At 42.5% G+C, this 24527-nt stretch overlaps 1 pseudogene; it reads left to right on the forward strand.

Moving 5' to 3' along the window:
- The first annotated feature begins 1866 nt into the window (after positions 1-1866).
- On the forward strand, positions 1867-1984 carry LOC126417346 (5S ribosomal RNA; annotated as a pseudogene).
- Positions 1985-24527: the final 22543 nt, after the last annotated feature.

Below are 24527 nucleotides of genomic sequence, written 5' to 3' on the forward strand. Positions count from 1 at the left end.
TCTCTCTAGATGCCTGCATGCTGATGTATAGTAGATACGAACCTGACACATTTAAGAGTGTTGTGGTGACATAACAGACGATTAAGAAGAAGAAGAAATGTATGGTTTATGCATGATGGAGGAGCAGACAGGACATTGAAACATTTTACCTAAAACACCTATACTATCAATTTTGTAGTACTGTCGAGGCGTTGGGATTCCATATCACAAAGGTATTGGAAAGAGAGAAATGATTGCAGAACATAAAAAAACGCTCCTAACGCTACATGAGTCTGCACTTCAACCATGTTATCAGGTTAAAGCAGTGTGGTTTCCGATATATTAGTAATGTGGAATGCAACGTTGTTAATACCGGAATACACGAAATGAAAGATATTTTCAACACCTGACATACATTCACCCTGAAAGTTATCTACCCCACTCACTATGGCGAGAAACTTTAGGATGACACGGCTACTACCTTCTACACCAAAGGGGGGGAAAAAACATGGATTCTTATCTTTCTGGAGGAGTATAGCATTCACTGTCACATCTGATTACGATTTGGAAATTATGCTATCCTCACGTCACTCTTATAACATGACTGTCAGCAAAGGAAAATGCATGAAACAACGACATATTATGAGGAAATAGACAAATGCATAGCAGTAGTGTTTGACGTTTGAAATTACGCACAACGCTGCACAATCTCTTTCACAAACATCTGACAAGGAACTGTAAACACAGGGATTGCAGTGCCTCACAAACCACTGTCACTGATTTCAAATCACTGCAGTTATGAAACTGAAGACTCGGTTTCTGACCAAGATGTGGCAGGGAAAAGAAGTATGTTTACATATATCTTCGTTCGCATAGAGGAGGGTGCTGAAATAGGTTTCCGTCGGTTTGGAGGACTTGATTAATCACAAATGCGCTTGAACTCCTCTGCCGACTGTGGTATGGAGAGGCTTACTGTTAATGATTGCAGGTAGACAGCACTCTAAGTCATATGCAGAAGCGCCACCCGTAGTGGCCGAGCGGTTCTAGGCGCTGCAGTCTGGAACCGCGGGACCGCTCAGAGCCATTTGAACCATATGCAGAACACGCAAAGTCGAACACAGATTACACCACACAACTCTTACAGCCTGAGAGAACGGAAAAAATGGTAAAATCTGCGGTAAATGACATGCTACAATATCTCCCTCTCTCTAGAATGCATCAGAAGTCTGTCAGTAAATCTTAGCTCTTTACAAACCCTCTCAACCGATTACTCCACCTACTATCTAACATCCTTTAACGCAGATCCATATCAATTTAGAAGCAGGTGGTTCTATGTTCCAGGAAAGCATCAGCGACATCAGTGAGCCTGCATACATCCCAATTACTTCAACAGACATGCTGCAGAATGTTGTTAAAAACCATGAAGCATCTATTCTGTAAGGTATTTTTTACCTGATACTTCACAGCTTTGATTGGTAGAGAGTACAGGGACATACATTGTAAATAATGTTTGTAAGAGTTTAAAACACACAAACAGTGTTGCACAGGTTCAAACACGTGATCCATTCTGTAGTTGTATATTGCAGTCCCCAAAGTAGTAATACAATGCTCTTTAGCTAAGGTCATTTTATAAAAATTTATAAGGTGTTTGCTGATAACTTTGGGGCCACACCTGGGCTTATGTTCTGACATATGTAAATTTATTACTCTACATTTGGTGGTCATCCACGTTAAACATTATATTCCAGCTGTCTTTTTCGCTGTCGACGAGAAATGACTGTTTCCTTGGTTCCTGGTGCTTCCATGTCAACTTTCTCTCATATTTCTCTTGCTGTCACCTACCCGTTCCCATATAAAAGAATTTTCCTGCACCAGGCGGACATGTAGGCCAACGGCCTTGCCGCAGTGGTAACATCAGTTCCCATCAGATCACCAAAGTTAATTACTGTCGGACTGGGCTAGCACTTGGATGGGTGACCATCTGGTCTACCGAGCGCTGTTGGCAAGTGGGGTGAACTCAGCCCTTGTGAGGCCAACTGAGGAGCTACTTGATTGAGAAGTAGCGGCTCTGGTCTCGTAAACTGACACTGGGAGAGCAGTGTACTGACCTTGTCCCTCTCCATATCTGTGTCCAGTGACACCTGTCAGCTGAGCATGACACGGCGGCCGGAGGGTACTGTTCTGATGGAGTTTAGTTTTTTAGGCAGACATACAAATACTCCCTCATACTCCCTAATTTTCCCTGCATTTTAACGTATTTTCTCTCAGTTTATACAAGTTTTCCGCCAATTCTCGTGATTTTACCTATTTTCTGTCATTTCTGCTCATGTTAGCATGACATCACTTCTTGCCACGTATTCTATAATTGATTTTAAATGTAGAACTGTTGTCAACACCTAGCGCAACATCTCTATTTTTCTATATGTGTATGTGTGCGTGTGTCAGTTACATGGGGGGGGGGGGGAGGGGGGCGCTGTGGCACACAATACGTTTAGAATAGGATCAGGAAAGAGCTTATAGGTGGATCCACGATGCATTACTTCAGGGATAGGTTTTGACAGTGGATCCACCACACGTTATGCCCAGGTCAGGGTTCAGAGGATGATCCACCATGCGTCACAGTCGGGATAGTGTTCTAAAGTGGAGCCACCATGTTTTATAGCCAGGATATGGTTTTGAGGAGGATCAATCATGCTTCGTGGATGTATTACAGTTCAAAGGTGAATCCACTTGATATATGTCCAGGGCAGTGTCTGAGGATGGATCGGCGTTAAAGGATGATAGAAAATAGATGGAGTATTTGGTTGAGAGGGGTTGTAATGTCGTGTAATTTAATGGTAGACTGATGATGCATTCTAGAGAGAGGGAGGTGTTACGGCGGAGCATTTATCACACATTTAACTATTGTTTCCATTGTTCTCTTGGGCTGTGTCAGTTGTGTGATGTAACCTGTCTGCAACTCGTATACAATTGCATGATCTACATATGACTTAGAGTGGTATCTACGTGCAGTCGTTAACAGTAAGCCTCTCCACACCACTGTCAGCAGAGGACTTCCAGCACGTTTGTGATGAATCATGTCCAATAAATGGATGAAAAACCTATTTCGGCACCATAATCTAGACACACGAAGATGTGTGCAAACATACTCCTTTTCCCTGCCACTTCTTCGATAGAAGTCGATTCTTCAGTTTCATAATTGCAGTGATTCGAAATCAGTGACAGTGATTTGTGAGGCACTGCAATCCCTGTGTACAAAATTGCTTGACAGATGTTATTTGGGGAAGAGACAGTATTCTGTTCATTGAGTTAGTGCAGTGGCATGTAATTTTACATGTAAAACAGTACTGCTATGCATTGTATATTTCCTCATAAGATGTCATTGTTTCATGCATTTTACGGCGCTGTCGATCATGTTATAGGGATGATGTGAGCATAGCATAATTTCCGATCCATAATCCTTTGGTATAGAAAGTAGTAGTTCTATCAACTTAAAATTTCTCACGACAGTGAGTGGGTTAGATAACTTTCGAGGTGAATGTATGTCAGGTGTAGGAAATATATTTCATTTCTGCATTGCCGGCCGGAGTGGCCGAGCGGCTCTAGGCGCTACAGTCTGGAACCGCACGACCGCTACGGTCGCAGGTTAGAATCCTGCCTCGGGCATGGATGTGTGTGATGTCCTTAGGTTAATTAAGTTTAAGTAGTTCTAAGTTGTAAGGGACTGACGACCACAGCAGTGAAGTCCCACAGTGCTCAGAGCCATTTGAACTATTTCCGCATTGGGGTATTAACAGCGTTGCGTTCCATGTGACTAACATAGCCAGCCAGTGTGGCCGAGTGGTTCTAGGCGCTTCAGTCTGGAGCCACGGGACCGCACCGGTCGCAGGTTCCAATACTGCCTCGGACATGGATGTGGGAGATGTCCTTAGGTTAGTTAGACTTAAGTAGTTCTAAGTTCTAGGGGACTGATGACCTCATATATTAAGCCGCATAGTGCTCAGAGCCATTTGAACCATTTTTTGACTAACATATCGGAAACCACACTGCTCTAACATGATAACATGTTTAAGTGCAGAATCATGTAGTGTTAGGGTGCATGTCTATGTTCTACAATCATTTCTGTCTTTCCAATAGCTTTGTGGTGTGAAATCCAAACACTGCAACAATACTACAGAATTGATAGCACAAGTGATTTATGCAAAATGTTTCAAAGTCCTTCTGTCTGCTGCTCCATCATACATAAACGATACATTTCTTCTTCTTCTTAATCGTCTCTTACATCACCACAACACTCTCAAATGTATCGGGGTCGTATGTACTATATACCTATGAGGGGTGCTAACCGCCTTAACATGCATGCATCTAGAGAGATCGTGTGTAATTGGATGAGTGACGTGAGTAAGACTGGTACAGAGCAGTCTTCGTGGGACGGCAATTACGGTATTGTAATGAGAATAATGGTCTATATCACACGTGTCCGTCCGTTGTACAAGTTCGGAATACGTATTATGCTGTTTCCGAAAACAAAGTAGCGAAGTGTATTGGTTACGTGGAACTGAGCCCATTCTGTTCCTTAATGTAACATCGATAGTGTGTATAGTGTGCTGCTACTTCTTGTTAGTTACAAATTAAATCTGAGACAATGTTGCAGGAATGGTTGGTTAAAGACAGAGGAACAGTTACAAGATGTCATCGTCGGCGTGGGATAAGAACCAGTGTAAAAAATGGTGTTTTGTAGCAACCTTGTCGCTGTGAACATATTTAATAGAAAGATTTCGCTACTCATTTATGCAGTGTCTATGTGTGTTAACATAAGACGACAATCAAGCCTAATATGACGCTAGCTGCAGTGCTGCGAACTGAAAAACATCACAGTACACTGCAACAGTTTTTTCTGCATATGACCTAACGACAGAATGCTATTCTGGTATCAGGCCTGTTTAATCGCTGCCAAAGTGCTAGTTACCAGACAAAAACCGAGAACAATTAGTTTATAAAACCGTTTCACACGTCTACAATCTTCAAGCTTGTACGAAAGATAAGAACTGAGAGTATAAATGAATGATTAAACTGTCCTATACGTAACGTCAACATTGGGAAAAATGAACTTCATGTTTTTAATTTACGTAAAGCATAAACTAAAATTTTCGTATGGCAAAATATTACCCAATTTACAAATGTATTATTGAAGGAGCATTGTGTGATTTGAACCTCTGCATGAAGTAATGAAATCGGTAGTAATTATGATTAATTATTACTATGAGTTAGTATTGTTGCAGTGTGCTTGTGCTCATAAGGTAGTCTACTTGTTACCTGGTTCCTCTGTACGAGTGAATGTACTCTCAGATAACAGTTTTACGTATGCATTTTTTGACTGGCCAATTATTACTCGATCAGCTAGTTCTTATCTTAGCATGACATTTAGTTTATGTTATGTTAATGTTATACAAAGTCTGTATTTGTAAATACACGTTTCTAGGCATCCAGTAGTATGTACTTCTGTATGTTTTCGCTTAGAAACATGGTGGTATTATTTCAAGGTAACGGTTTGTCACCTTAACATTTACTGAACACTATTTACAAATTCTAATTAAGTATACATTAATATTCAATATTGCGTAGACCAAAGAGCATGCCACAGATAGGAACCATAACATATAGATCCTACATTGAGAGAACCGATCTACTAGGATCTTGTTGAATGGTGAGTATTCTTAGTTTAAAATTATATAGTAGGCTCCAGCTTAAAACATTCTAAGAAAGATGTATGCTTCTCGTTTAAATGGGATGCTATGTAATTGAGTATACGGAACCTAATATTCTGACTATCGCTATAGACAGTAAAAGAGACAGCGAATTTCGGAGGTCAGTTCTTATAAAATTTAATTATCAAATAACACAAAGATGGAGTACGTTTTCTTAGTAACTACATAAATAGTAACAGATAAAAAATGGACAACGTGCATATTATAGATGGACATGTTTCAAAAAGTTTTGCAGGCATAGTTCTTCTAGTAAACTTCAACATTGCAATGTGTATTTCCCAGAAGTTACCGACAGTCTTTGTTTCACCTTGCTCCCAACTTCCAATTGCAGCTGCTAATCGAGACAAAATTCCTTAAAAGGTGAAGTCTCGCAAATTAGTTAAGGGTCGCGGACGTGACGGAATTCCATTAAGGTTCCATTCCGAGGGTGCAAGGCAATTGCCTCGCCCCTAATGGAAATTTTTGCACCTAATAGGAACAATGAAAGACATTTTGTAATTGGAAAGTCTTGCAGCTCACGCGAACGCTTCAAGACCAATAAGCGAAAAAGGCGGCTTTCTATTAAAATTAGCAGGAGCTACATTAGAAATTCGTGGTAGATACGAAGGACGGTTAGTGCTTCAGAAAAAATGTTGGAAGTAAAAATTTTACGTATATTGTGGTATTCTTAAAAAAATTTGGCTACCAGGCGGTAAGAGGAATGTGTGTAGCCTGAATGCTGAAGACACTTGATTCTTGTGTTTGAAAGGTGTCTAGTTCGGTACCCAGCACCAGTGTTACCATTTAAGTTACCTAAGGTTACATTTAAATACTTCAGCTATTATCGAAATACCACATTCCTACATAACTTGAAGACCTTCTTCAGTTAGTGATTCGTTCCAGATAAAATCAAGAATGGGTCGTACTAATGTTATATACTCTGTCTCCGTTATAGATGAATCACACTTTCCTAAAATTCTCCCAATAAACCGAAGTCTACCATTCGCCTTCCCTAATATCACCCTTACGTGCTCGTTCCATTTAAAATCGCTTTGCAATGTTACGCGTAGGTGTTTAATCGACTTAAATGTGTTAATCAGTACACTATGTGTGCTGTAACCGACCATTGCGCGAATGTTTTTCCTGATCATCAGCATTAACTGACATTTTTCTGCATTTAGGGCAGCTGCCATCATCACACCGAAAGGAATTTCGTCTAAGTCATATTGTATCCTCCTACAGTCACTCAACGAGAAACCCTCCCGTACACTATAGCATCATCAGCAAACAGCAGCAGATTTTTGCTCCACCCCCCCCCCCCCCCCGTGTCCGTTAGACGATTTATATATGGAGAGTAATAGCGGTCCTATCACACTTCCATGGGGCAATCCTGACGATATCCTTGTCCGATTCTTTGATCGAAATGGTGTGCACGAATCAGTTTACAGGGTACGTATAACTGATTAGTGGTAACATTAATGAACACATAATTTTTTAGTCCTAACCATGCAACTACACTTAAAAAACAAGTTTTAACTTTTCTTTCTGGCTGCCAGTTTTTAGGCAGAAATTCGTCAGTGTAATGCGAGGACTTGTCCAGGAGAAATGATTTTAAGTCCGATTTAAAAACTGCTTTGTTACCTGTCGAAAATTTTTCGTTATTGAGCAAATGAGGAAAGAAATTTTGTTGCTGCATATTGAACTCTTTCCTCAGCCTCTGGCAGCTGTAACAATGGGTAATAAGGACCACCTTTTCCCTTAGTGTTGTTGGTATAGACATGACTATTCTTCTCAAATTGTTATAGATTATTTCTGCTGAATTTCATTAGTGAAAATACGTACTGTGACGGCACCGTTGAAATAAGTAGCTCCTTGAAGAGAGAGTAACATGACGTCCAGCGGTGAACACCGCATATAATTCTTAGCCGTCGCTTTTATGCAATCAGAACTTTCCTTCTTAGTCATGAGTTACCCTAGAAAACTATTCCGTAAGTCATTATTGCGTGGAGATATGCAAAATACACTATCGGCCATTAAAATTGCTACACCACGAAGATGACGTGCTGCAGACGCGAAATTTAACCGACAGGAAGAAGATGCTGTGAAATGCAAATGTGTGACATTTCACACAAGGTTGGCGCCGTGGCGACACCTACGACGTGCTGACATGAGGAACGTTTCCAACCGATTTCTCATACACAAACAGCGGTTGACCGGCGTTGCCTGGTGAAACGTTGTTGCGATGCCTCGTGTAAGGAGGAGAAACGCGTACCATCACGTTTGCGACTTTGATAAAGGTCGGATTGTAGCTTATCGCGATTGCGGTTTATCGTATCGTGACATTGCTGCTCGCGTTGGTCTAGATCCAATGACTGTTAGCAGAATATGGAATCGGTGGGTTCAAGAGGGTAATATGGAACGCCGTGCTGGATCCCAACGGCCTCGTATCACTAACAGTCGAGGTGACAGGCATCTTATCCGCATGGCTGTAACGGATCGTGCAGCCACGTCTCGATCCCTGAGTCAACAGATGGGGCCGTTTGCAAGACAACAACCATCTGCACGAACAGCTCGACGACGTTTGCAGCAGCATGGACAATCAGCTCGGAGACCATGGCTGCGGTTACCCTTGACGCTGCATCACTGACAGGGGCGTCTGCGATGGTGTACTCAACGACGAACCTGAATGCACGAATGGCAAAACGTCATTTTTTCGGATGAACCCAAGTTCTGTTTACAGCATCATGATGATCGAATCCGTGTTTGGCGACATTGCGGTGAACGCACATTGGAAGCGTGTATTCGTCATCGCCATACTGGAGTATCACCCGGCGTGTTGGTATGAGGTGTCACTGATTACACGTCTCGGTCACCTCTTGTTCGCATTGACGGCACTTTGAGCAGCGGACGTTACATTTCACATGTGTTACGACCCGTGGCTCTACCCTTCATTCTATCCCTGCGAAACCCTAAATTTCAGCAGGATAATGCACGACCGCATGTTGCAGGTCCTGTACGAGCCTTTCTGGATACAGAAAATGTTCGACTGCTGCCCTGGCCAGCACATTCTCCAGATCTCTCACCAATTGAAAACGTCTGGTCAATGGTGGCCGAGCAACTGGCTCGTCACAATACGCCAGTCACTACTCTTGATGAACTGTGTTATCGTGTTGAAGCTGCATGGGCAGCTGTGCCTGTACGCACCATCCAAGCTCTGTTTGACTCAATGCCTAGGCGTATCAATGCCGTTATTACGGCCAGAGGTGTTTGTTCTGGGTACTGATTTCTCAGGATCTATGCACCCAAATTGCGTGAAAATGTAGTCACATGTCAGTTCTAGTATAATATATTTGTCCAATGAATACCCGTTTATCATCTGAATTTCTTCTTGGTGCATCAATTTTAATGGCCAGTAGTGTATATCAGAAGGCTGATTCGTTTGTTCCCAAGTTTGATAAACCCGCGGAGAACTTGATTATTTGAGCTCGGTAGCGTGCTAATTCAAGTTCAAGTTTTCATCAATATGTACACCCAAAAATTTTGAGCATTCTACGCAGTTGCAGACTCCTGCTCATTTGCTACACCAGTTGTGAGTATATTTGTTGTACAGTTTTTTTTTCAAACTATAATTTGAGTCTATTCTCTGAGAACCTCTTCATAATTCTTTGGAAATATCATTTACCAACCCTTCTGTTGCTTTCTCCCTAGTAGGATTTATTGTGACACTACTATGGACTGCAAAAAGTACCAGTTCTGCTTGTTGAATATTAAGTGGAAGATCATTAACATATGTAAGGAACAGGAGTGGCCCCAAAATTGATTGCTGTTGGACTCCCTTTGTGATTTGTCCGCAGTCAATAAAATTTTCTAACCTTTTGACGTTGTCTGAATTGTTCAGTTCAGCGTTTGCATTCTGTTTGTTAAATGTCATTGAAACCAGCGGTGTGTAAAACCATCAATTTCATAAAACTTGAATTTTTTATCAGATATTAATGTGATATATGCAATCGTATTCCTCGCAAAGACCGCAGAAAACAGCAACTGGAGATATTTTGTTATATGAAGCTTGTACTGCTCGTAAATAGCATTCTCACAAGGGGAGATGTACTACTCTGGCAATTCATAGAAAATCGCCAGAGACGTTTTACGCATCTGTTATGTACCTGATGTATCTGTGTGTAGGTACCGGACGTTAGAGTTCATAATGGTCAAGCGGACATTCCCACTTCGCACGCCGAACGAGGCGGTTCCACCTGTCTCCGCCTCTATCGTTGCGCTGCGAGAGCTTCCTTGTTTGTCTTCAGTGTCTTGTGAGTCATTGTGAGCGTAACATCGTTGTTTGCCTCCCGTCGTCTCGTGCATGTGATTCCATTTTGACGCGGCGTTGTCTTGCGTCCTGGTGCAGTCCATGGCTCCCAGGAACGTTCAACGCACAGGTACCGTCAGTTTTAGTTTTGACCAGTCCAAAAAATGGTTCAATTGGCTCTGAGCACTATGGGACTTAACATCTGAGGTCATCAGTCCACTAGAACTTAGAATTACTTAAACCTAACTAACCTAAGAAGATCACACACATCCATGCCCGAGGCCGGATTCGAACCTGTGAGTGTAGCGGTCACTCAGATCCAGGCTGAAGCGCCTAGAACTGCTCGGTCACACAGGCCGGCTTTTTCACCAGTCCACGCGTCATGTGCAGCTGAGTTCGTTAGAAATTCATGATTGGCTTGTAGGTACGATCAAGGTCACTTCAGAACACGTTCAAACGACTTACACGTGTTTTATTTCACCCGCTCCAGGTTGACAGCTTCCTTTTGCAGCACGGGTAAGAAAGTACCTTTCACTCATCGCAATGACTCTCATAGCATGTCTATCCTGGCGAACACGGAGGTGGAATGTACGAATGTTAGGGTGTTTAACCTTCCGCCCGTAGTTGATGACAATTTCCTCACGACCATCCTGCTTCCGTTTGGGGATGTACGGAATATACAGCGGGAACGCTGGTATGCCCAACTTCGTTTACAAGTTTATAGCGGTGTCGACCTGTGGATATGGTAGTCAAACGGAATATTTTTTCCCATTTGCAGGTCTGCGGATACCGTGCGGACAAGGAGCGACTTGTTTTATATGTAGTGAGAGTGGACACTGCCGCACAAATTGCCGGGGCCTTTTCACGATTTTAAAATTTAACTGTTGTTGTTGTGGTCTTCAGTCCTGAGACTGGTTTGATGCAAATCTCCGTGCTACCCTATCCTATGCAGGCTTCTTCATCTCCCAGTACTTACTGCAACCCACATCCTTCTGAATCTGCTTAGTGTATTCATCTCTTGGTCTCCCTATACGATTTTTACCCTCCACGCTGCCCTCCAATGCTAAATTTGTGACCCCTTTATGCCTCAGTACAGGTCCTACTAACCGGTCCCTTCTTTTTGTCAAGTTGTGCCACATACTCCTCCCCAATTCTATTCAATACTTCATCATTAGTTATGTGATCTACCCATCTAATCTTCAGCATTCTTCTGTAGCACCACATTTCGAAAGCTTCTATTCTCTCTTGTCCAAACTATTTATCGTCCAGGTTTCACTTCCATACATGGCTACACTCCATACAAATACTTTCAGAAACGACTTCCTGACACTTAAATCTATACTCGATGTTAACAAATTCCTCTTCTTCAGAAACGCTTTCCTTGCCATTGCCAGTCTACATTTTATATTCTCTCTACTTCGACCATCATCAGTTATTTTGCTCCCCAAATACCAAAACTCCTTTACTACTTTAAATGTCTCATTTCCTAATCTAATTCCCTCAGCATCACCAGACTTAATTCGACCACATTCCATTATCCTCGTTTTGCTTTTGTTGATGTTCATCTTATATCCTCCTTTCAAGACACTATCCATTCCGTTCAACTGCTCTTCCAAGTCTTTTGCTGTCTCTGATAGAATTACAATGTCATCGGCGAACCTCAAAGTTTTTATTTCTTCTCCATGGATTTTAATACCTACTCCGAATTTTTCTTTTGTTTCCTTTACTGCTTGCTCAATATACAGATTGAATAACATCGGGGAGAGGCTACAACCCTGTCTCACTCCCTTCCCAACCACTGCTTCCCTTTCATGCCCCTCGACTCTTATAACTGCCATCTGGTTTCTGTACAAATTGTAAATAGTCTTTCGCTCCCTGTATTTTACCCCAGCCAATTATGAACAACGTAAAAGGGGCGAGCTTTAATGGATCTGGTTCCCCAAGTGACAGCCATTGTATCTAACCACGTTTCTGAAGGGCAGGCGAACCGTTGTTGGGGTGGAAGTCATTAAAGCAAAGACTTTTTCGTCACGGCGAGATCTATTTACGAAATTTCAGTCACCAACTTTCTCTTCCGAATGCGAAAATATTTTGTTGAGCCCAACCTACATAGGTAGGAATGATCCTCAAAATAAAATAAGAGAAATCAGAGCTCGAATAGAACAGTTTAGGTGTTCGTTTTTCCCGCGCGCTGTTCGGGAGTGGAATGGTAGGGAGATAGTATGATTGCGGTTCGATGAACCCTCTGCCAAGCACTTAAATGTGAATTGCAGAGTAATAATGTAGATGTAGATGCGTTGTTTTAGAGGGGGAATACCACAGACTAATTTCGAGGTTCTTGATAACGGTCGAGGAATAGACTGCGTTTTTTGTGACCATACTTCGATTCTTTTTTATGCCGCTTCAGGATCTGGACGTTCCACAGATCGGGTGCGCTTTTATAAAGAGAATATAATTTATTTATTTGGTTAAACTCCTCTGAAACTTTAGGTTAGGCGGAGATTTTAATTGTTTTGCGTCCTGTGGATCAGACCTCTAATTTTAATTTCAGTAAAAGACTAGATGATTTGGTGCGTTCTTCGAACATACGAGATGTGTGGATCTGTCACTATTCCACTCTCGGCAGATATACACATTTTTTAGCTACTTCAAGCAGCCGACTCGATCGGTTTTCTCTTTCTGACCCTTTATGTGGACAGCTGTTAGCGACAGACGTGATACCCGCTTGTTTCACTGATCACTGTGCCGTAGCTATAACGTCAAATCACGTCCGGCAACCAGTAAAACTGTATCTCCTACCCTGGATGTTGAACACATCCCTCTTATAGGATCCTTCCCTCGAGATTACCAGATTACTGTTCGAGAGATTTTGGCCCGTAGCTTGCGTTCGCAGGGCCGTTAGCCTTCTCTTACGGAATGGTGGTCAAAGCATGCCAGACCTTTGCTCCGGAAAGCGCTAATGCGTTACGGCGCCGAGAAGGCGAGGGATCTCCGTCGGACCCCGGAGTTTTATTATTCCGTCTTGCGTCAACTTGATAACGGCCTCAGACAAGTTCTCTTGTGGATTATGGATGTCCGCCGTGTTATAGCGAAACTTCATCAGAGAGGCAACAACTGGAAGGACTCAGGTTACGATCAGAATCTCGCTCCTTTCTACAGGTTGATCTGACCTTCTTATATCACATTATGCAGTTGCGGACGTGTCACAAACGAGCATGTATCACGTGTCTTACACCGGTGGTCGCATACTGACATCCCAACGTGACTTTTCCACAGCGATCTGTAATTACTTTACCGACGTTTACGATGACCCTACTACTGATACTATTGTCCCTCTCCTCGATTGCGTCGTTACTACTGCATTAAATAATGACTTTCTAAGTGAGTTTATTTGCGATATTATTTTATTGTTGATTTACAATCGCAAAATCGCCGAGACTCAACGTATTCCTAAGGAATCTAACGTGCATTTTTGGCCTCTTTTAGTTGATATCATTAGGTCACTGGTAAATGAGGTGATCCGGAGGGTTTGATTCCTGATCCTTTCAAGGTTGGTAAAATCGTTCTAATTCCGAAAACAACCCGACGTCTAGACACTGATAAATTCCAGCCGATCACACTACTTAATTTCGATTACAAAACTGTCGCCCGGGTGGTTAATAGCCGTTTGTCGATAATGCTAGAGGAAATTCTTGCCGTCCACTAAAGCTGTGCGCCTAGGTGCGCGATTCTGACTTTTGTCATCGAATGCCGGGTGTCTCGGTGGCTGCAGCGACTTCTGTCTCTGGAGTCTTGCTTTTTATTGATTTTAATAAGGCATTTGACAAGGTGGGTCACGGTTTCTTGATGCAGGTGCTAAAGGCGACCAGTCTCAAACATACAGCGTGTCAGGTATTATCCAATCATTTTACTCGTATTCACGCATCTGTCGTAGTGAGTGGACAACTTACTCCCCAGATCACCATTTGACAGGGCTTACCTCAGTGGAGCCACATCTCCATGTCGCTTTTTGTCTCGTCCTTAGAACCTCTGAATCACCGTACTTATGAGTACATCAGTCTCCTAGAACTTAGAACCACTTAAACCTGACTAACCTAAGGACATCACACACATCCATGCCCGAGGCAGGATTCGAACCTGCGACCGTAGGGGTCGCGCGGTTCCAGACTGTAGCGCCTAGAACCGCTCGGCCACTCTGGCTGGCCGGACAAAGTGGGTTCCTTTTGTTCTATCTCTGGGGCCAGCGTTAGTGAAAGGAAATGTACCCTATTACCACTGCAGGGTTATCAACACGTTGTCATTCCATGGGCAACGGTTGTCGCTAGCCACATATCGTTGGGAATTACCGTGGATCGTTGTCTGATGAAAATGGCTGCACTCACGTGGTGGGGGGTGACGAATCGAATTCAGGGGGCAATTCGTGAGCACGAACGCTTTTCCCTTAGTCGTCTTCACAAAGTGCGGATCTTCGATTGCAACATTTTCAACAAAGTGTATTATGTTGCACAGATTTTCCCACTCCCTGTGGTGATGGTGCGCAAATTGATACAAATGTCTGGTCGTTTCCTTTGGAAAACTCATATTTTTCGACTTTGGTGTGAAGCGGTTGCACGGCCCCGTCCGCTTTGAGGGTTTGTACTTCCCAATATCAAAGTGAAGGCTTCGGTATTGTTTATAAGGCGTGCTGTTTTAACATGTACTCGAGCAACTTACTCTATTGCATTTCGCTTGTTTACGTGTCATCGACCGACCAGTCTGACTCCGCCTGTCGATGATGGCCGGATCAGCTCTAAGTTGCGTCACGTACGTGAATTTTATATTATAATAACTCTTCTGGGAGCTGATATTTTACCAGTGACACACCTTACACCAGATCCTTGCTCTCTCGTTGGGGAGTATATTCATCCCTCTCCCCAGTTGAAATGGCCGCCTCACTGGGATGCTGGAAAATAGTGTGGTTTCACGTTAGTCTTCCTATCCTTCCTATGGTAGTCACCTCATCGTGGTGTGTTCGGTCATTCACAATCTGATCCCGACTAGCGGACGCCTCCTCGCATTGGTCTTAGTCAGACTGGTCTTTGCGGCACATGTCATCAACCTGATACATTACCACACAGATTTGTCTTTTGCGGACGAGAACACTGGCACTGGAATCGCCGACAGCTGGCTTTCCTTACCCGATCTTTGTCAGTTGATCTTCTTCTGTGTCCATACTTTTCCGTTTTTCCTCAGACCAAGATTAATTCGAGCGGATGGCTTCTCGGACACTATGCCCACTATGTAGTCGGTTGTTTTTTGCCAATATATGGAGAATGCATACTGGAAGTGCAGAGGCATCAATATTATTGTGTTTTATTTGCAAAACCATAACCTTTTTACTGAAGCCTGGTCATTGTGTTCTTCCTAGAGAAAAAAAATTGTTTCCTTTTGAGTCCAGAAATTGTGGAATTTTTGTCTGTCAGGTTTTCTTTTCAGAAAACAAATAACAACAAAAATAAAGAAGAAATTTAAGAGAATATAAAAAATAACAAAAAAGTGAAATAAATAATCCCACCCTAGTACCAAGTCCATGTGAGGGACCGGCACAACGACAGGCGGGGGGGAGGCATCGTGGCCAGGCGTGGGATTTCGACCCCTGCCCACCTTGTCTCCACCCAGCCTGGAGCTGTGCCACTTCGGCCGGCAGTTCCGGGTATGTTACCAGATTATGTGCGTAAGGGATTTCGCAAGTCACGACAAACATACATTTTCATTTACTTGTCGATAGTTACAAATGTTTGTTCTAATAATTAAAATTAGTAAGTAGTGAAATAACCCGAAAGTCACTACAATTTCATGCAAATACATGTCTTTTATTAATTGTATTACCTCTTAAACGTCGTGCAAATTTAATATGAGTAGTGATGAAAGAAATAAAGATTAAAAATTAAGTGTGAGCGGGAGTCGAAACGTCGCTTCATACTCGTCCGATTTTCAACCCTCGAAAGATAAACAAATGACTACCATGACCTCTAATGTCCATCACCTAAGCACAGTTACATAATAAATGCGTAAACTTTCTCTTGCGATTTTTTCGGAATTGCCTCGGTAGTGCACCTCACCACTCGCACATTGTGTTGTTTTAATGGCCGACTCACCGTCGTGGCCTACCCATGTCAGTCGAGCAACCTTCCTGGAATCCAATCTCTGATATGTAAGTCAATTGTTCCCACTTAAACGTGAGTTTACTGCAGAGTACTTTACTTTTTCAAATATTTTGGAAAATATGGCAGCAAGGAAACTGGACCGTGATTATTCACGTCTTTCTTGGCACCTGTCTTATCAAGCGGTTTAACAATTGCATATTTTAATCTGTCTGAAAAATTCCCTGTACCAGTGACGCATTACATGTGTCACTGAGGACATTATTTATTTAGAGCAGCTTTTCAGAATTTTGTTTGAAATTCCATCAAAACCACATGAGCTTTTGTTTTCTAGAATTTTTATAATTCTGTTGCTTTCAGTGAAAAATATTGGTACTACTGCTAGTCGCTTAAGAAGTCTTGAAGCCAATCACATATCTGGGAACCTAATCCGTATTCTTGGACCTTCGTTAACAGTCTGCTGTGGCGCATGGTGCGAAACATTTTCAGGAAATCTAGAAATATGGAATCTGCATGTTGCCCTTCATGCATGATTCGCAGGATATCATGTGAGAATAGAACAATCTGAGCTTCGCACAAGCGATGCTTCTTCAGTCCCCCTGATTCGTAGACATAAACTTTTCGTTCTCATGGAAATTTATTATATCCAAACTGTGAAGAATTATGCAGAAAGCCAGTGTTTAGGATACTGGTATGTAATTTCGCGGGTTCGTTCCTATACACTACTCATATACAGGAGTCACCTGCACTTTTTTCCAGTCTCTCGGGACTTTGCGCTGTGGGAATAATTCGTGATAAATGCAAGCTAAATAAAGAACTTTGCTCTGTGGGAGTGATTCGTGATAAATGCGAGCTAAGTAATGACCTAGTGCCGCAGCGTACTCCTTATAAAACCAAACAGTGATTCCATTCGGACCTGGAAACTTATTTCCTTTCAACTCTTTCAGTTGCTTCTCTACGCCCAGGGATGTCTGTTACTACGTCCTCCTTACGGGACTCTGTGCGACAGTCAAAAGACGGTAAGTTTATACGGTTCTCCTGCTTGCATCATTTTTTAAACACGAAACTTAAAACTTCAGCTTTCCTTTTCTTGTCTTCTATTGCCACACAAGACTGGATAGACCCATGTTACGTTGAACGAGAATTTTTCTCGCGTTCTAGGCAAAATATGTTAATGAGGTGTAATGGTGGTATCACAACATTCTCCACCTACCTCCCGCCCCTTCTGTTCCATTCGAGAATCGTGTGTAGGAAGAAGAGCTCGAGAGCCTCTGATTTTCTCGTCGCTATTATTCCACGAAACGTTTGTGGGAGGAAGAAATATATTGTCTTCCTCTTGGAAAGTATACTCTCGGAATTTCAGCAGTAAACAGTTTTCTGACAATCTCCGTACTGTTCTCGCTATTACTGAACGACCAAGTGAAAACAAGTGTTGTTCTTAGAATGTTTCCTATCTCTTCTTTCAATTCAGCATGATAACGGTCTCAGACTGAGAGCAGTTCTCAAGAACAGACGTTACTGTGTTTTATATGTCACTCCATTCACGAATGAATTACATTTCCTTAATATTCATCCAATGAACATCAGCCTGATATTTGTTTTCTCTAGAATTAGCTTTATGTGCTTATTGCACATTAGACCGCTCCGGACAGTGGCTGGCATGTATTTTCCAGTTTTGCCAGTTCACAGTGATTTATAGCCAACATATCGATCTCCTTATTCAATTTATCCTCTCTTTAACTTTTTCAGGTCCAATGATTGTTTTTATGTGATGAAACACCACTTGTCTTTCTTCTTGCAAGCGTTAGGCTTCTTTCTGTATTTAATCTTCGTAATTCTTCTCAGACTAGTGCTTTATCATAATTTTTAACATTCTGCGGTTGCATGTCTCTGACATTTGACACCCAAACACTAAACCAACCCACTATCAATACTATAAAGCAATACAACTAGGAGGAATTGAGTAGTGGGCTGGGCCAATTCACACACAGGTTCTACTTATATTAGACACTTCGTTTCCAAGAACATCACAATACCTTAGTTTGTTTTTTTCACACTCACAATGAATGAAGAACTTTGGATGCAGTTTCCGTAAAAACGCAATACCTTGATCAAATAAAAGCAAAGGTAGTTTTTATGAAAGTTGATATTTTTGTCATTGTAAGAGAAATTAAAATTTGTTATTGAGAAATAAATTTACTAAATCTTAAAGCTTCCAAAATCTTTCAGAACGAGGGTAGATCTTGACACGTTTCTGCGACTCAAACGTGGTCTAGGCATTAACCAATTCGAGCAGATTTAGAGCCCCGGGCATGGTCTAATTAAGTTTATCTATTAACAAGGGGAGGCAGATTAACGTTAGACAGGATCTGAAAAAAAACTCCTGTCAATATCTCATAAAATAACATTAACCCTCACAGGAAACGAATTATGATGTTCGCAGCTGATGTGACTTACACGTTGTGTTAGTAATTAAACCCACTTAAGCTAATAATTTACTAATTATGTACAGTAGCTTTGCTGAAACTACCTGGCCGCTTTCCTTTGTTTGTCAAACAAACCCGTTCGCTCTCAGCTAATCAACACTACCCAATAAAATGTTCATGTTAGAGTTCGTCCAAGGGAGCGTATATTAGTTAAACTCAAATGACGTACTAGCTGTTCACTTCGAAGGTACAACACAGTATAGCCACGATGCCTAAATAATCCTTGGGTTCCATTGTATATTCCAAAGGAGGGTGATGAAGTAAACTCCAAATTACGAGATCAATACGATAGGACATATTACTACCCGTAGCATGAATGTAACTTCAGTCAACATCCGTTTTCCAAAGTACAATTCCGTTGCAGTTCACACCAAAAGAAAGCAGAGTGCCGTCACAATACAGTACCTTATACCCGGTCCAGTCAAATTTATCTGACCGCCGCCAATGTTTGACGCCAGTGCCCAATAACCACTCACAGATGGCAGGTGGCATCATTAGCAGAGGAGGGTGTATAAACCATGCCGGGGGAACGCAGAGAAACGGTGCAGTCGTTGTCGTATTGCGGAAAGGGAGAGATATATCTGGTCCAAAAAGGCATGAAAACTCGATTTTGGGGACAAGGATGGAACCATTTCCGAAACGGCTAAGTTTTTAAATTGTCAGCGTCCCGCCGTGGTTAAACTATACAGTGCAAGGATAAATGGCGCTATCCGAAACCAGCGCCAAAGCATCTGTGGCGCACCAGGGGCCGTAGATGAAAGGAGTAAACGACGGCTATGGTGACGTGTAAGGGCAAAAATACTGTAGCAGCACCACCGTTTAGGATAGGGACAGTTAGTTTTGTGCAATATTCTGAGCACAAGTTACAGCCAGGTGTGGGCCAGATTACAGTGAGTTATGCATACCAAGAGTTGCGAAGTAGAATAGAGGCCACAGGGCCGTCAAATTGCTGAAAGAGAATACGTAGCTGTTTTGCATATCTCAAGTCGCAGGCAGAAGAGGCCCACTGGCGAACCAAGAATGTTATGAGTACGTGACATGTAGCAGCGCGCTTGGCACAACAGAGGCTCACAGTCGAGTATAAATAGGTGCCGTTTTTCAACGAGATTCATTGAAGTGTGGCAGCTTTCCTGGGCGGCAGGGCATGTCACACCACTGGCTACACACAGCAGCAGATGGGGTGCCAGCATTCCAGTCTGCAGCAGGTCGTTGGTTCGACCCCCTGAGGCCGACGTTGGTACGTAGCCAGCCAGACAGCGGCGGGCCACTCCACAGCTCGTTACCATGGGCCATCGTCATGGCTTCCAACACACGCCGGAGGCATCCTGAGACGAGGGCCGCAGATTTGGACTCCGGATCACGGGCGCTTGTCGTCGCCGCGATCTCAGCCACACGGGCGAGAAGAAGCAGCAGCTGGCTGCCTGTGGCTTACACTGAGCAGCGCTGAGTCGGCTGGGACACAGACCGATGAGCCAACTGTCGGCGCATCCTGACGCCGTCACAATTCCGCAGCTGTCCAAGGCCGGCAAGACACAGCATTGTGTTGCACAGGTCGCTGGGGTGTTTCCTCAGCATTGTGAGGAACGAGGGCACCATAGTTGAAAACAATATATCACTTGGAAAGTTCCCGCTGAGTTTTAATACGGTGCCTCCTACCTCTTCCCGCTACAATTGGCCATCCTGATACATTCAGTGGCAGACGTTGCCACTACAATACGTTTAACTGTTGAGCAACTGACTGCCCAGATGAACCAAGGGGCTAACAAGTGTCTCCTCAACGACCATTCAGCGAACGTTGGTGTGTAGGCCTGCTTATTAGGCAGCTGTTACGGGGACCCATCTCGACTACTCTCCAGTACCACAACTAGACAATCACTGAATGTCGAGAGGTGCCCTTTCCAGACACATCACAAGCACCCTGCAACATTTGTCAGAAGGGCCCAAGCCGGAGGAAGGAACATATCGGTCTGGGGAATGATGTCGTGGCATTTCCTGGGAGATCCCATCATTCTGGAAGGCACAATGGATCAACGCAGGTATGCATCTATCCTTGGAAATCACGTCCAACTCTACATGCAGTTTGTTTTTCCTAAGCACGATGAAATCTACCAGCAGGACAATGTAATGTTTCACACAGTTCGCTGTGCACGTGCATGGTTCGAAGAGCACTAGGATGAGATTACCGTACTTCAATGGTCACCAAACTTCCCGCACTTAAACCCTATTGAGAATCTGTGAGACTACCTAGATCGGGCTGTTAGTGTCATGGATCCTCAATCGAGAAACCTAGCGCAGATAGCGACAGCAATGCAGTTGGCATGGCTCCACATCCGTTTCGGTACCTGCCAGTACTTCATTGACTATCTACCTGCACGCGGTCCGCAATGCAGAAGGTGCTTGTTCAGCCTTTTGACAGGTGATGACATTGATGTCACTGGACAGTGTAATTCACTGTTGCTGAACCCATAGCGTTCCCCACATTTCTTAAACAACCGTTGCAGTCATTACTGTCGCTCTTGTGATCACCCATCCAAATTTCGTTACTTCGATAGAGAACTTCAAGCACCACCGTGGAAAAGTCTTGGGTAACTCTCTCTTATTTAGAAGCGCAACTCCTGTCTGTACGCGCCACTGCCTGGACCCACTAGACTCGCTGCCTCTACTATACTACATTGCAGCACCTGTGTTTTTATGATGTATTCCGCAATGTGTTTCAGATATGCAAGCATACCTGAAGGAACAGGCACTGCTGCGATCGACAGCTGTATAAATACAACAAATGTATTCGAAATTGCAAATACTATCAGACTCCAGTTGCACAACGCACTGGTGACAATGAAAATTTTGTGCCGGATCGGGCCGCGAACCCGGATCTCAACACATTACTCGAGAGGTTGCCGTAATCGCCTCAGCCATCCGGTGACGCCCCCAGGACCGAACCAACTCCCACATGTCACTGTTTGCCTACGGCCTGTGACATCCATGAGCATCTGAAGAACACAACAGAGTGCATCGTAAAAAGACAGGCACTGCAATGTAGTATTTCGAGCCAAGAAAATAATCCTAAGTTTTCCTTTGCGGGAATTACAGTAACAGTGCGAGTACAGAACACAGACATGCGGAAGTTCAGGTCGGCCTGGAGGCGTCATCAAATGGCTGAGGGTGGTTAGGCGACCGCTCGCATAAAGCGGGATATCCGGTTCCGCATCACCAGCACAATGAGCAGCTAGAGTCTGATCATATTCGCAAGTGCGATTACATTTCTTGTGCTCACTTCTCCTAGCCTGCGAGCTATGCCGGACTCAGCATACCAACCACTGCCTGTAGGAGGTGCGGTAAGGGATTCATACAGTTGCTGACTCAAAATATGCCAGCAACCAGCACGTATAGAGTCCAATAACTGTTGTGCGGAACAGAAATCAAATGAGAATGTTTGTACTAACCATAATTATTTGTGTAATCGTGGACAGCTGGGTTCAGTTACCTATGTGAAGTACTGTCTGAAACAAGTCGCAAAAAAAAGTATTCAGTCAGATTTTGATTAAATGTCAAATTAGTGCGAAGATTGGCAGTTTGCTCTAAATGCATAGAAAGTCAAACTGTAAACTTCACACAACGCAAAATTGTGCGAGGGCCATTCAATAAGTAAAGTTGTAAACTCCCCACAAAAATTTTTAAAAAGATATTACTTTAAATGTTAATGGACATTGTGCTAAGTGTAACCTTTCCACAAAAATTTATAAAGATATTATTTTAATAGAAATGGGAGCCAAGCGTAACCTCCCTAGCAATTGAATTTAATGACAACAATAAAATATGAGAATCGCAATCTGACTCAAAGTATAAGCTGTCACGAAAATGATGAAAAACAATTCAGTGCTAATGAAACTTCAGTGACAATGAAAATTCAATTAAACCGAAATATCGGTCTTTGGCCCTGTGCAAAAAATCAGAATTAATTTCTTACCTCATTCGAAACTGCATGTCAAAGTTCTGCTCTTATTGTTGGCCACGGCTTGGAGGAAATGCATTGCAAGTATTATTTTTTTTATATTTTTTTTTTTGAAATTTAACTGAAACTTTTCTTTAAAGGAAATGGAAGGAGATCGTTAGTTCAATTAAAAGGTTCTTTTAAAAAAATTGCTTTGAAATCAAAATTATTATTGGGGCGATTATTGTACAAATTAGTTACAGTTAATTTACATTATTAGCTGAGCGCATTTAAAAATAATATACCTCGTCCTGTATCTTGACCAGAATGCCATGTCGACGCCCGCCGACTCCTCACACACAACTGCATTCGACTGCTACTACCGACATACTGCACTGCTCACAGACTGCCCACTGACAGACTGCTCGCAACTGTACTGCACGACTACTACCGACCGACTACTGACAGAGTACTGGACGCAACTGCACTGAGCTACTGCTACCGACAGAGTGCGAGTACACTCATGTCACTTGTCAACATGATTTTCTGCCATTCTGTTTATTTGTTCTGAAAATGCTAAAGAATTTTTTCAGTGCGTGTGCACTTTGTTATCTGTCAAATACTTTGTATATACAGTTTTCTGATTTGCTACTATGTTTTGTACTCATATCTTGTCTTTGTCTGATATATGTTGTACTTGGTGCGTGTGCACTACATTTAATTTATGTACTACATTTGAATATTCTGTACGACGACTACTAGAGCACTGACAGAGTACTGCTCGTAACACTCGCGCGGTCAAGCGCAGACTAACCACGATAAAAGGCTCTCTGGTCAAAGATTTTATCATGCCTCACCATCGCTGCTACGTTACATACGTGTTTCATAATCCTCCACTGGGGGGGCAAAAATTTGGCAGCGATGGTGAGTCATTTGGACTTGCCACCGCAAGAAATTTTTACAATTTACGGAATATTCAAATGTAGTACATAAATTAAATGTAGTGCACACGCACCAAGTACAAAATATATCAGACAAAGACAAGATATGAGTACAAAACATAGTAGCAAATCAGAAAACTGTATATACAAAGTATTTGACAGATAACAAAGTGCACACGCACTGAAAAAATTCTTTAGCATTTTCAGAACAAATAAACAGAATGGCAGAAAATCATGTTGACAAGTGACATGAGTGTACTCGCACTGGAGTTGAGAACATATCAGCAAATGACGAAATGTATATACAATGAGTAACAAATGACATAAGTGCATACGCACTGAAGTATTGAACATACAGAATGAGTACAAATCATATTGAAAAATGAGAAAGGTGCACAGGCACTGAAGTTCAGTAGAAAACATATTAACACATAACATAAGTGCACATGCACTGTAGTTCAGAACATATCATCAAAATAAAAATGTATATACAATATAAAAGACAAGAGTGCACATATACTGTACTTCAGAACAAATCAAAAAAATTACTTTAGCATTTTCACAACAAATAAACATAATGGCAAAAAATCATGTCGACAAGTGCCATAAGTGTACTCGCACTGGAGTTCAGCGAATCGAAAAAAAAATGTATAACCCATGAACATAAATGATGTTAGCAAAAAAAAAGATTTTCACTATTAGGATAGGAAAGGGAAGGATTGCATCATGGTTGTAGCACTTTAGATTGCACACAGCTGTTCTGAAAGTCCATATCTTTCCACAGAAGTACAACACCAAGTGACACAATTTGAAGTTCTTTTCCCATCAGAATTTATCAGCGTACCCAAGACACTGAACTGTCGTAGTAATGTTCCATGTTTTCATTTTGGCAGTACACTAGATACACCAAACAGTGCGACCTTAATAACGTCTTCATCGCTCACGGTGGTGGACAGCATGTCGTGTCAACACCACGCTCTTACAAGGCACACCA

This window comes from Schistocerca serialis, chromosome 8 (genome assembly GCF_023864345.2).
Source record: "Schistocerca serialis cubense isolate TAMUIC-IGC-003099 chromosome 8, iqSchSeri2.2, whole genome shotgun sequence".
Taxonomy (NCBI): domain Eukaryota; kingdom Metazoa; phylum Arthropoda; class Insecta; order Orthoptera; family Acrididae; genus Schistocerca; species Schistocerca serialis.